Source organism: Triturus cristatus, chromosome 9, assembly GCF_964204655.1.
Source record: "Triturus cristatus chromosome 9, aTriCri1.1, whole genome shotgun sequence".
Classification (NCBI taxonomy): domain Eukaryota; kingdom Metazoa; phylum Chordata; class Amphibia; order Caudata; family Salamandridae; genus Triturus; species Triturus cristatus.
In genome coordinates, this window is record NC_140592.1 from 1,077,356,326 (window position 1) to 1,077,371,388 (window position 15,063).

The window sequence follows — 15,063 nt, forward strand, 5'->3', positions numbered from 1 at the left end:
GTACGCTGCCGTAGTACACGTAGGTGTACACACTGGTCGTACACGTACGCGTATGACCGTAGTACACGTACGTGTCCACACTGCTCGTACCAGTACATGTACGTCCAGTGTGGACACGTACATGTACGACCAGTGTGTACATGTACGTGTACGACCAGTGTGTACACCTACATGTACTACGGCAGTGTACACACTTGTCGTACACGTACGTGTCCACACTGGTCGTACACGTATGTGTCCACACTGGTTGTACACGTACGGGTATGAGCAGTGTGGACACGTACGTGTACGACTAGTGTGTACACGTACATGTACGACCAGTGTGTACACTGCCGTAGTACACGTATGTGTACACACTGGTCGTACATGTACGTGTATACATTGGTAGTACACGTACGTGTGTACGGTCCGTACACACACCCGTACTCCGGCGGGAACACCAATGTGATGATACGGACCGTTCACACACCCTCAGAGCGTGTGTACAGTGCGTTTCACAGCTTACACAGGTGATAGGAGGCGCACACGAATGGAATGGAGGTGTCAGACTCGTGCACGGCTGTACATCAAGTCATTGTCATTGCAGTCCTGCATGTGCAGGGCCTAGGTGTGTCAGGCAGTGATATGGCACATGTCTCCTCATGTTTTAGCACAATAGATGTGTGATGACCTGTGTACACATATCATGTGTGATGGGGCAGTATGTGGCAGACTTCCCCTTCCAACTTTGCTCATGTGTGCATGTAGTACAAACATGTCAAGCACTGCATCACTGGTATGGCACAGTCACCAACACCCGCAAATGTCCCCTGATGCCAGGGACAGGGACACTAACACCTGCCATCTAAGTACCAGCGTGCCCCGATGTGACTATGTCCTGTGTGTGTCATGTGTTCCCATGAGCTTGCTGTTGGTGTTCCGTCAAATGCATCTGCTGTTGCTGCATCCAACATGTGTCTGTGTGTAGATGGGCATGGCACACATATACGCACGCATTGGACAGATTATACATTGCAAAATTACAAGTGGTTCATTAAGATTTTAATGTACTTTAAATGTCGTTTACAGCCACATGCATAATCAGAGTTGAAAAACGGAATTTTTACAATATGTTTAAGGGCATTGTGGGAGATGCAGTGTTTTCGGGAGTTTTAGGAAAGTCACAGGCATCTAGGAAGGAAAGCACATGGTTTTAGCTAAGGGTCACGTGGTCGGCACACCAGGTTCAAATTAAGGCAGTGGCTGCAGACAGTGAATTACTCGTTTGTAGATGGAGAGAAAAGGACGGGTGACGCTTAGCAGGTATGCACGGGGAATGAATCGGAACAGGATGATTAATGAAGCATAGATACGATCTCGCGCAGAGGGGTGGTTTGGGATTCAGAGCCTCGAACATGAAAGTATGTTTTTCACGCAGGGGAGGAAAAAGAATAGAGAGCAGTAATGTGAATACGAGGCACAAGGGTTACAAAATCAAGGGAAAGTAAGAAGTCCTGTGGTGGGTGCTGCAATCTCAACAGTTTAATGCATGTGATTTTAAATGGGTGAAAGGAGTAAGAGTGTTTCCCGGTATTACAGGGCATTATGACACTGTGAAAGAGGTTTTCGTTACCATTGCATGTGGCAATTATGGAGAAATGATTGACATTTTACAAGACTAAGATTGTTTTTAAATGAGATAACTCCAATACATTTTGCAGGATAAACTTGTAATGTCTGTCTTATTGTTAATTTCAGTTTCCCCTGACGAAGGGCCCATCGAGGCCCGAAATGCATTGGGTTAATAAACTGCTTCTGATGAAATACAGCGCTTGTACGTGTTCTGAATTAGAGGTTCGGATGGCCCATTTTGAACATGAGAAACTTAAGGAAAATGCTTTCCTTGCATGAAGGTTTTGACGATTTCCAAGAGTCAAAGAATGAAGAGTGTTTTTGGAGTAAACAGGAGTAAAGTTTGAACTAATATACAAGATATTGCTTAACGCAGTACTGGCAGTGCCACTGGATACGGGGTGGGAAGTCGCCCCGATATGGTGTGGTTATGTTTCAACGTGCAGTTTGGGCTAAGCACGTCACCAGTGAAAATGCACGCCACAGTGATTTCTATGATAAATAAGGAGGAAGTTACACATAATCTAAGGTGTGCAATCCATTCCCAAATGTGATGTCTATCAAAATATGCCCTTTTGGATTAGCACCCACTACGAAAAACGTCAATGTGACAAACTGTTGGAAAATATCACGTGACTTTCATGCAAGGCGGAACATCGGTATTCACGAAGCATCGTTTTGAAAAGGTGTCAGTTCAAGATTGAATTAGCAGTCACAAGCATTGGACAGATTATACATTGCAAAATTACAAGTGGTTCATTAAGATTTTAATGTACTTTAAATGTCGTTTACAGCCACATGCATAATCAGAGTTGAAAAACGGAATTTTTACAATATGTTTAAGGGCATTGTGGGAGATGCAGTGTTTTCGGGAGTTTTACGAAAGTCACAGGCATCTAGGAAGGAAAGCACATGGTTTTAGCTAAGGGTCACGTGGTCGCCACACCAGGTTCAAATTAAGGCAGTGGCTGCAGACAGTGAATTACTCGTTTGTAGATGGAGAGAAAAGGACGGGTGACGCTTAGCAGGTATGCACGGGGAATGAATCGGAACAGGATGATTAATGAAGCATAGATACGATCTCGCGCAGAGGGGTGGTTTGGGATTCAGAGCCTCGAACATGAAAGTATGTTTTTCACGCAGGGGAGGAAAAAGAATAGAGAGCAGTAATGTGAATACGAGGCACAAGGGTTACAAAATCAAGGGAAAGTAAGAAGTCCTGTGGTGGGTGCTGCAATCTCAACAGTTTAATGCATGTGATTTTAAATGGGTGAAAGGAGTAAGAGTGTTTCCCGGTATTACAGGGCATTATGACACTGTGAAAGAGGTTTTCGTTACCATTGCATGTGGCAATTATGGAGAAATGATTGACATTTTACAAGACTAAGATTGTTTTTAAATGAGATAACTCCAATACATTTTGCAGGATAAACTTGTAATGTCTGTCTTATTGTTAATTTCAGTTTCCCCTGACGAAGGGCCCATCGAGGCCCGAAATGCATTGGGTTAATAAACTGCTTCTGATGAAATACAGCGCTTGTACGTGTTCTGAATTAGAGGTTCGGCTGGCCCATTTTGAACATGAGAAACTTAAGGAAAATGCTTTCCTTGCATGAAGGTTTTGACGATTTCCAAGAGTCAAAGAATGAAGAGTGTTTTTGGAGTAAACAGGAGTAAAGTTTGAACTAATATACAAGATATTGCTTAACGCAGTACTGGCAGTGCCACTGGATACGGGGTGGGAAGTCGCCCCGATATGGTGTGGTTATGTTTCAACGTGCAGTTTGGGCTAAGCACGTCACCAGTGAAAATGCACGCCACAGTGATTTCTATGATAAATAAGGAGGAAGTTACACATAATCTAAGGTGTGCAATCCATTCCCAAATGTGATGTCTATCAAAATATGACCTTTTGGATTAGCACCCACTACGAAAAACGTCAATGTGACAAACTGTTGGAAAATATCACGTGACTTTCATGCAAGGCGGAACATCGGTATTCACGAAGCATCGTTTTGAAAAGGTGTCAGTTCAAGATTGAATTAGCAGTCACAAGCATTGGACAGATTATACATTGCAAAATTACAAGTGGTTCATTAAGATTTTAATGTACTTTAAATGTCGTTTACAGCCACATGCATAATCAGAGTTGAAAAACGGAATTTTTACAATATGTTTAAGGGCATTGTGGGAGATGCAGTGTTTTCGGGAGTTTTAGGAAAGTCACAGGCATCTAGGAAGGAAAGCACATGGTTTTAGCTAAGGGTCACGTGGTCGGCACACCAGGTTCAAATTAAGGCAGTGGCTGCAGACAGTGAATTACTCGTTTGTAGATGGAGAGAAAAGGACGGGTGACGCTTAGCAGGTATGCACGGGGAATGAATCGGAACAGGATGATTAATGAAGCATAGATACGATCTCGCGCAGAGGGGTGGTTTGGGATTCAGAGCCTCGAACATGAAAGTATGTTTTTCACGCAGGGGAGGAAAAAGAATAGAGAGCAGTAATGTGAATACGAGGCACAAGGGTTACAAAATCAAGGGAAAGTAAGAAGTCCTGTGGTGGGTGCTGCAATCTCAACAGTTTAATGCATGTGATTTTAAATGGGTGAAAGGAGTAAGAGTGTTTCCCGGTATTACAGGGCATTATGACACTGTGAAAGAGGTTTTCGTTACCATTGCATGTGGCAATTATGGAGAAATGATTGACATTTTACAAGACTAAGATTGTTTTTAAATGAGATAACTCCAATACATTTTGCAGGATAAACTTGTAATGTCTGTCTTATTGTTAATTTCAGTTTCCCCTGACGAAGGGCCCATCGAGGCCCGAAATGCATTGGGTTAATAAACTGCTTCTGATGAAATACAGCGCTTGTACGTGTTCTGAATTAGAGGTTCGGATGGCCCATTTTGAACATGAGAAACTTAAGGAAAATGCTTTCCTTGCATGAAGGTTTTGACGATTTCCAAGAGTCAAAGAATGAAGAGTGTTTTTGGAGTAAACAGGAGTAAAGTTTGAACTAATATACAAGATATTGCTTAACGCAGTACTGGCAGTGCCACTGGATACGGGGTGGGAAGTCGCCCCGATATGGTGTGGTTATGTTTCAACGTGCAGTTTGGGCTAAGCACGTCACCAGTGAAAATGCACGCCACAGTGATTTCTATGATAAATAAGGAGGAAGTTACACATAATCTAAGGTGTGCAATCCATTCCCAAATGTGACACATATACGCACACCATGCCACATGTGGATTCACACATTACGTGTGTCTGGATGCTTCAAAGATGATTTTATGACATGAGGACATATCTGCGCCGTATCCATGTCTGTGTTTCCATTTTTCACGTGTACCCCTTCATCGCTATGTTTATGATCTGTACATTTCCAATGACATGTGACCTGTGCGTCTAGCTTGCCGCCAGCAGTCTGTATGAGATGACATCCTTCAAATGCAGATATGTGGATGTATGTCACTCCTGTGATGTCTCTGGCTGTTCACTTACACTGGCACACAGCTAGTTTCGGGCCATGTCATGTAGAACTTGACTATCAACGGGTGTAGCTGGCTTGTCGTAGGAGTATCACCTGGCTGGAATATGTGTCCTGGATGTATTGCACAGACCTGACTCTGTATTTAGCAGATGTGTAGTAGCAGTTGAGCATGTGCTCAGTTCATTGACATTGATGTTGTTATGTACTAACTCTTTGTTATTCCTTCCAATTTTCTGCAGGGCACCGCCTCTCCCCCGACCAATGCCAGACTTGGGTGCCATGAGGGAACGTGACTGCATAAGACGTTACCACTTCTCGCAACAGTTGATTGAGAACTTGACCACAAAGCTTGAACAACACCTCCAACCGCGACACGGGTATCCTACTTCGCTGACCCCCAAGATGAAGGTGATGGCAGCCCTACATTGTTTTGCCACAGGTACGTTTCAATTCACCATAGCTGATGTGGGTGGCATGTCACAGACCATGTTCAGCCGTGTCCTGCATGATTTTTGAGAAGCCATGTTGGAGCACCTGGATGAATTCATCCATTTTCCAACTCGTGAGGAGTTGACAGGGGACAAGGGTGATTTCTATGCCCTGAGAGTGATGCCCCATGTCATTGGGTCCATTGATGGGACACATGTGGATTTGGTACCACCACAGGCACAGGAGGTAGCCTATCGCAACTGTAAACATTCCCACTCTATAAATGCCCTTGTGGTGTGTCTTGATAACTAACGAACGAGCATGTCTTGTTGGTGGGTATACTCTGTTTGTCCTTTGTTTAGCGCTATTTTTGTATCTTACGGCATCTCCTGACTCACTTCTTTACATGATGTCTCCATGTAGGGTACTCTGGCTATCCCAACATGCCATGACTGATGACGCCCATCCACAACCCCAGAACAGCTGCAGATCACCGTTACAACAACGCACATAGGCAGACCAGGCGAGTGATTGAGAGGACGTTTGGCCTCCTGAAGAGCAGATTCCGGTGCCTTCACAAGACAGGCGGGTCCCTCCCATATGCACCGGTGAATGCCTGCAAGATCTTCCTCGTGTGCTGCATGCTGTACAACATGGCAGTGGAGAAGGCTGTGCCACTCATCCTGGATCCGGATGAGCAGGAACATCCACCCGTGGAGGATGAAGGGCTTGGTCACGAGGCAAGTGAGGATGAGGAGGAGGAGGACGACATCCGGAGTCAGCTCATACGCAACTTCTTCTCATAATGGTGAGTCCATGGGTCTGAGTGTGCACGCCTGGAGCCTTGTGTGGTATTTGTGTGTCCAGCTGACTGTATGCTAAGTGACTTAGATGTGTGTTCAGATGTGTCACTCGAGTGATGGTGTCCTTCCACACATTTTAGCTTAGACACTCAATTTCAATATAGCATGGTGACACACTTATTCCTGTAGAGTAAATGACCATGCATGCGGATGACAATCTTTTCCCTGACTTCTTATGTGTCTGTCATCCCCAGGTAGTTTTGCATGCTGTCTGCTCGTGTCATCGTTGGCCTCCCGCTTTTGGCATGTAAATCTTTGCAGCTCCAAGTGGTCAACATCTGAGTGAATCTGCTGGGATGCGTTGCCGCAATTAGTGGCTACTAGAAAGGCAGAGCCTGGTAATGGCAACTTGATACTTCCCCCTGGCCAGCAATCAGGCACATTGTTCAAACTGGGTTAATGATTTACCGAGACAAGGAATGCCCTAGTGATTATGGGGGAGACTTAAACCTAACCCTGCAGTGGGACCTCAACAGGGTAACTATGATTGGAACACAGCCCAGAACAAATACCCTTCTTCATGATTTACTGCAAGCAATGGGAATGGTGAACCCATGGAGGAAAGACCATCCCTGGGTAAGACAATACTTGCATGCCTCTAATGTTCTCTCATTTGGATTATTTGCTGATGCAACACTATAGCTGCAGAGAGCTCATAAACACCGAATATCTACCCCAGGGCATTTCAGCCCGCTCCCCAGTGGTTTTGAACCCTATGCTTGGCCAGGAATTATGGCCAGTCACGGGCGGAATGGAGACTGGATCCCTGGGAACCCATGGACTTGTTCAAAAACCAAGGGTGTCCCTACTGAAAGGCACAGCTCTACCAAGATAGTATAAAGAACCACAATGAAAATAAACCCACCAACAATATCTAGAGTGATATACAAGGGACAATACACAAAATATTATTATTATAAGGTACGTCAGTTGAACACAAGTAACCAATAAAAAATCAAATGATGTAATTAAAATGTATTCCGTTCATTATTACAATAGGGTGCCGATTCCGATCCTGTAAAACCCGGGTACAAATGGTCGTACGGAGCTTTTTCTCCGTACGACTCGTACCCGGGAATTCCACCGTACAAACCAGCAAGTACGATTCGTACAGAAATACCATTTCCGTACGAATCGTAAAAAACACGGTACGGCTAAAAAATACATACAATTCCGATCCTGGACAGCGCGTACGCGACGTCCGCACGGAGTCAGGCAGCGTTTTACGGACCAGCAAGTACGATTCGTACCCACAGCACTCTGCACGGCTATATTTTTACGGGAGCCAAAAAGTGCCGGAAAAGCTAAGTACGCTGCGATGCAGGAGGAAAAGTGGGCCCGGTACGTGCCGGACACTCTATCACCCACATCGTACATGTCATCATGTACATTGCCTACCCCAACATTGCATATGCATGGACCGTACCCCCCACCCCCAGCCCCGTATGTACGCGCCGTACCCCAGCCCCGTATGTACGCGCCGTACCCCCAGCGCGTACATATGGGGCTGGGGGTACGGCACGTACATACAGGGCTGGGGTGGGGGTACGGCGTGTACATACAGGGTTGGGGGTATGGCGCGGTCATACGTGGCTGGGGTGGGGGTACGGCACGTACAGACGAGGCTGGGGGTACGGTGCGTACATACGGTGCTAGGGTGGGGGTACGGCGCATACATACAGGGCTGGGGGTACGGCACGTACATACGGGGCTGGGGGTATGGCGCGTACATACGGGGCTGGGGTGGGGGTACGGCGTGTACATATGGGGCTGGGGGTATGGCACGTACATACGGTGCTGGGGGTACAGCGCGTACATACGGGGCTGGGGTGGGGGTACGGCACGTACATATGGGGCTGGGGGTACGGCGCGTACATATGGGGCTGGGGTGGGGGTACGACGCGTACATACGGGGCTGGGGGTACGGCACGTACATACGGGGCTGGGGGTACAGCACGTACTTACGGGGCTGGGGTGGGGGTACGGTGGATACATACGGGTCTGGGGGTACGTCGCGTACATACGGGGCTGGGGTGGGGGTACGGCGCGTACATACGGGGCTGGGGGTATGGTGCGTACATACGGGGCTGGGGTGGGGGTACGGCGCGTACATATGGGGCTGGGGGTACGGTGCGTACATATGGAGCTGGGGTGGGGGTACGGCGCATACATACGGGGCTGGGGGTACGGCGCATACATACGGGGCTGGGGGTACAGCACGTACATACTTGGCTGGGGTGGGGGTACGGCACGTACATACGGGGGGTGGGGGTAGGATGCATACATACGGGGCTGGGGGTACGGCGCATACATACGGGGCTGGGGTGGGGGTACGGCATGTACATACGGGGAGTGGGGGGTACGGTCTGTATATACGTACACAGTTCGCTCCGTACGGGACGTTTTCCATACGCTTGTGCATTCAGAACGCCGGTATGGATCATACTTGTGCGCTCGGACCTCAGTTTTATGACTCGTACGTAAAACTGTACGGGGACGTCTCGTAGACTTTTCCCGAGGCGATTCGTATGTATTTTTCCCGTAGGAATTGTACTTCACCATTTGTACGGTACTTGTACGATTCGTACGTAAAAAAATACGGATACGAGTCGTACGAGAAAAAAAAATACAGGATAGGAATCGGCCCCTAAGTAGTTAAAAACTATTTTTACACAGAAAAAAACATTTAATCATAACATTTTAGAAAACAAGGTCGATGCGGCGTTTGGGTGAGTAGACAGATGTACACCTTCTTCAGGACAGTTTTCTAAATAATGGAAACACATTATTATTTGTACATTATGGTGCCGATTCCGATCCTGTAAAACCCGGGTACGAATGGTCGAACGGAACGTATTCTCCGTATGACTCGTACCCGGGAAATGCACCTTACAAACCAGCAAGTACGATTCGTACAGAAATACCATTTCCGTATGATTCGTAAAAAACTACGTGCGATGAAAAAATACCCACAATTCCGATCCGGGACATCGTGTACGTGATGTCCGGACGGAGTCAGGCAGCGTTCTACAGACCAGCAAGTACGATTCGTGCCTACGTCACTCCGCACGGATCATTTTTTACGGCAGCCAAAAACTCCCGGGAAATTGAGGATGACGCGAAGAAGGAGCAGCGGTACGCGACGGACAGCCATGGACCCCATCCTACATGTCATCCCGGCCCTCCTAGCCTACGACCTGGTGCACCGAAACCACCACGCACGCTGCAGAAGGTCAGCACAACACCCAGGGGCAAAGGGCGGGCGAGGGGCCGGAAACATAACCTCTACCTAATTTTAAAAATACCATATACTGCCCATACATCACCTCCAGGGTCTGGTCACTTTGGGGGGCGTGCCCACCAATCCCCGCGTACGCGTACCCGTCACCACTACAATGGTGGTACGGCCCGTAACCACGCCCTCCGAGCGTGGGTACGGCCCGTACCACCATTGTAGTGGTGATGTAGGTGTACGTGCCGTACCCACGCCCTCAGAGCGTGGGTACGGCCCATACCACGCGTACCCCTACCTCACCACTCCAATGGTAGTACAGGCCGTACCCACGCCCTCAGGGTGTGTGTACGGCCCATACCACGGGTACCCCTACATCACCACTACAATGGTGTATGGGCCGTACCCATGCCGTCAGAGCGTGGGTACGGACCGTACCACCATTGGAGTGGTGATGTAGGGGTATGCGTGGTATGGGCCGTACACACGCCCTGAGGGCATGGGTACGGCCCGTACCACCATTGTAGTGGTGATGTAGGAGTACGCGCTGTACCCATGCCCTCAGAGCGTGGGTACGGCGTGTACACCTACATCACCACTACAATGGTGGTACGGGCCGTACCCATGCTCTGAGGGCGTGGGTATGGCCCGTACCACCATTGTAGTGGTGATGTAGGGGTACGCGTGGTACGGGCCGTATACACGTTTTGAGGGCGTGGGTACGGCATGTACTCCTACATCACCACTACAATGGTGGTACGGGCCATACCCACGCCCTCAGAGCGGGGGTACGGACCACATCACCCGTACCTCTAGGGCACCAGTACATTAGTGATACAAGGCATACACACACCACGAATGTTGGCTTAGGGCCTGGTGCAGCATATAACCAGTATATTGGGGTGTGCTCATGGCCAGGACAGCAGTGTACAGCACCAAGGGTGTGGGTGGGTGGGTGGGTGTCTGCCTAGGAATCCCAGCAGTGGACAGAGAAATGTGAGGGGTGGGTGCCTATCACTCCCAGCAGTGGACAGAGACATGTGAGGGGTGGGTGCAGAGGAATACCAGCAGTGGACAGAGACATGTGAGGGGTGGGTGCAGAGGAATACCAGCAGTGGACAGAGACATGTGAGGGGTTGGTGCAGAGGAATACCAGCAGTGGACAGAGACATGTGAGGGGTGGATGCAGAGGAATACCAGCAGTGGACAGAGACATGTGAGGGGTGGGTGCAGAGGAATACCAGCAGTGGACAGAGACATGTGAGGGGTGGGTGCAGAGGAATACCAGCAGTGGACAGAGACATGTGAGGGGTGGGTGCAGAGGAATACCAGCAGTGGACAGAGACATGTGAGGGGTGGGTGCAGAGGAATACCAGCAGTGGGCAGAGACATGTGAGGGGTGGGTGCCTATCACTCCCAGCAGTGGACAGAGATATGTGAGGGGTAGGTGCAAAGGCATACCAGCAGTGGACAGAGACATGTGAGGGGTGGGTGCATATCACTCCCAGCAGTGGCCAGAGTCATGGGGGTGTGTACATCATGATCAGATGAGCTCAACTCATGGGTGTATGTACGCATCCCTAATGTTCGACTATGTTGATAGTGCCATAACAACACATCACTGACAGCAGTGTCCCACTCCCATGAGGATGGATGTCCTTCCCCCACTGCATGACACAACACGTGTGGGTGTGAGGACAAATGACACATGCATACCCACCCCTGGCGGATGCAGCACAATACACACACAGAGATCATACCACAAGACTGTATAGTCATGTCAATGCCCACTACACTAAGAGAGCCAAAGGGAACACACACTGTCACGCACATCCCAGGACTGATAGGAATGTGCAGGTGCTGGGACAGGCACCAAGATGTTGCCTCTCATGGAAGGAATAGGGTTGACTTCCCACAGATACAATGCCCACAATTGTCAGTCAGGTGCCCAAATACCCTGCAGAACAAGTACCAATTGTGTGCTAGGCTGGGATAACACACATGCATAGTGCGGAAAATGCTGAATGTCGCCATTAAGGCATGACAACATACTCAATACACAAGTACAGTGACTAGCAAGGATGGCACAGACGATGCAGCCGGAGACATTGCTGAGCAGGCATGGCCATAGTTGAAGGGATCCGTCACCAACAAAGGAAATGTAGACCCAGGTCAGCACAACAAAAGTGCAACTCCCTGCAGGGAAGATGTCAGGTGCCACAGAGGAAGGAACACTTCTTTAACACAATGTCTCCAAACACAAATAGCACACACGAGCAAAGATACTTTGCAGAGACGTTGTGATGGCACGCAGATACCATGGCCCACCCCATGAGGAACAGACTACAACTTTTTCCTGAAACATAACACATTACCACAACCCCAACTCCGGGACCATCAGCACCCACATCAATACCTGAAATGCAATTGTGTTCAAAGTGAAAAGAAAATGCGTTATTCAGCATTAAATGAAAATGTATAAAAGGACACTATTTACAAAGGCACATGGCCAGTCCAGATCAGAAGTCCTTGGGGGGACACATGGCCACGCATCTCCCCTAGCTTGCCTGCACATTAGAACCCTCAGGTTCGTCAACTGGGGGGGGGGCATCATGTGGGGAAGGACCAGGCACCGCAGGGACAGGAGGTGTAAGGGTAGGTGTGGTGGGTGCAGGGACGGACGCCTCCTCCACAGGGGGTGGGGCAGCGCCAAAGGTGGAGGTCAGCTTGGCGCTGCACACTGCTGCCAGGTCATCCAGCGTCTCCCCTTCACCCGAAGAAAACACAGGCTCAAAGGAGGGGGGGTCGGAGTGATGGGGTGCAGCGCTACTGGGGGAGGGAGGGACAGGAGGGGGACTCAACTCCCCTACCCATGGAGTGCCGTTCCCATTTGCAGGCTGGAGAGCCAGAGGGGCTGAGGCCCAGCACAGCCAAGTAGGCCTCCTTGTCAGGTTGTGTGGTAGGGGAGCCGAGGGGAGTGCCTTTGGAGGGACTGGGTAGTGCGGCATGCGGCCTCGGACTGTGGCTGCATGTATGCCTGTGTGCCCCAGACCCAGTGGGTGTGCCTTCATCCCCCTGTGTGTGCGTGCCAGGAGGAGTGCGCTTGCCCTTACATGGTGGTGTGCTGCCTGTGTCTGGTGGGTGCGAGCTTGGGAATGTCTGTGTGTGCTTGGGACAGGTATGGGAGTGAGAAGTGTGGATGGTGCAGGGGTAGGGGGGGACGAAGCGCTGCAGGAGACTCACTGCTGCCGTCAGTGAAGAGTCCATGGACCTCAGCAACATCCGTTGGTCAGACATCGCTGATGACATGCCCTCCATGTACGACACCATCTGTGTCATAAATCGGGTGTGGCCATGGAGGACATTCAGCATCGATGTCTGGCCAACCTGCAACTGCCGCAGAATGTCCACAGACTCTGCAGTGAGGGCAGCAGGGGGGACAGGGGCAGGGGGTGCGGTACCTGGCACGAAGGAGGCATGGTTTTGTCTAGCACGGACAGAAGGGACTGGATCAACTGGGAGGGTGGTGATGGGAATGGAGGGGGCGGTGACAGATGTAGTGCTGCTGCCAGGTGTCATAGCAGCCTCCGCCCCCTCGAAGAGTTCAGCCTCGGACCCGTCAGCGTCGTAGTCAGTGTTGTCACTAGACAGGTCCTCCGCCTGACTCCCCTCGCCCTCCGTGCCACTTGCTCCCGCAGACTTGGCAGCAGTGGTGGCAGCGGTGCTGGAGCCCTCCTCCACGTCCTTGCAGGTGTTTCCCTCGGTGTCCTCCGATGATGCTGTGGGCAAGGTGAAGATACAGAAAATAATCAGTCACCTGTATACAACAGACACATGAGTCCAAACAAAAATGTCACAGTGCATATCAGGAAATGCATCATGAGTAACATCTAGAATAGTCCGCACATATGTAACCCTGCACTCTCCAGTTGGTTGACCCACCATGCCACTTGGAAACAATGGAGATTATGACACAACAGCAAATAACTTGATATCGAATTATACTGAGAAGCTAGTGTCTGGGGACAGTTGAGCACAGCAACACTATGAAGGCATGCCACCTCTTGTTCACTGTGAACGAAACAGTATTGGTGCACCCAAGGCCAAATAACACACCTCAATGCTGAAGGTGTCCCCACACTCTGAGACCTGTGAGTACTTTGGAAACCATAACCAAAATCATTGCGATCCCTTGGGACTCACAACACTTTACACAATGTACATGTTTAGAATGTGTGAATGTGCCACTTTGTGAACATAAGACACATCTGCCTGTATGACAAAAGTCACACAATGAGGTGCACATAAAAATACATTTACACAGTCATTGTATGAGCTGCCAGCCGAATTCTAATAAGCCACTGTAAAGAAGAAATGGGGTATCAGTAAGTACATATACATGGCACCACGGTGGTCTGGATGACTTGACACTCGTAAGTTGGTATCAGCAACAACCAAGGACTTACACACATGCAAACACACTGTGTGAACATGGATATGTATAATCAGAAAACAAGTGGTAATCAAACTGTGGCTTTCTCTAAAATGTGCCAGCGTGTCCACGGAAAGTGTAAAAGTACTTTCTTTTGCACTTCCCTTGGAGACATCTGTCATGCAGGCATATTATTGTCCTTCACAACCAACTAGCAAAATGAAGCTTGTCAAAAATTGAGACATGTTGACAAGTGTAGTGAGTGCCAAGGTACAATACTTCTTGACTAAAAACTTGAATCATGCCACCTGTCACATGGCCATCCGTACCATGATGACACAGTTGGCAACACATCTGACCCACTGCCTGTCATGTGGAGTGGCACACATGTCCAAACACAGGACAATGCATTAGCTAATGGGCCTGCAATGTGTCGGGATAAGGAGCACCTGCACTGAGGAGACACCCTCATGGCAAGCAAGAATGTCCACACAGATGTCAGCACACACAGACCAAACTACGTAGCATCTTGAACACACACTGGTGGCAAAAATGGATGAGCATGAGCCTTGTGTTTGCATTTTTGACACATGCTGCAAAGCACAAACATTAAACCCAGCACAACATGACTGGGTCACTGCATGTTGAGTGTATGTCCAGACAATTATCACACACAGGTCAGACCTGGCGAGGAGACATAAGGTCTGAACATGTAGGCCTTGCCCGCACAAACCCCCATACCTGAGACAATGTTATTGAGACAGATCCAGAAGTTACACCTCTTAATCTGGGTTTACTCAAATGTGCATCAAGAATTCTTAAATGTACTCCACATCACCTCATGAGGCTGCCAACACATATTTGTGACAAACAACCATCAACAGATAGTTGTACATAGACACACAGGCACTGCCCATTGTGAGGATGCACAAGCAAAATGGGGTCAGCCTGTACAATGGGCACATGTAGCACACTTTAGATAAATACAAATGAGGGC

General features: G+C 49.0%; 3 long non-coding RNA genes across 3 annotated transcripts; all 3 read left to right on the forward strand.

The window, feature by feature from the left end:
• The first annotated feature begins 1,075 nt into the window (after nucleotides 1-1,075).
• On the forward strand, nucleotides 1,076-1,803 carry LOC146799396 (uncharacterized). Its single transcript, XR_014969266.1, has 2 exons — nucleotides 1,076-1,302; nucleotides 1,738-1,803. It is a non-coding gene; the product is annotated as an uncharacterized LOC146799396 (long non-coding RNA).
• A 762-nt stretch (nucleotides 1,804-2,565) lies between these two features.
• LOC146799397 (uncharacterized) lies at nucleotides 2,566-3,140 on the forward strand. Its single transcript, XR_014969268.1, has 2 exons — nucleotides 2,566-2,639; nucleotides 3,075-3,140. It is a non-coding gene; the product is annotated as an uncharacterized LOC146799397 (long non-coding RNA).
• A 609-nt stretch (nucleotides 3,141-3,749) lies between these two features.
• LOC146799398 (uncharacterized) lies at nucleotides 3,750-4,477 on the forward strand. Its single transcript, XR_014969267.1, has 2 exons — nucleotides 3,750-3,976; nucleotides 4,412-4,477. It is a non-coding gene; the product is annotated as an uncharacterized LOC146799398 (long non-coding RNA).
• Nucleotides 4,478-15,063: the final 10,586 nt, after the last annotated feature.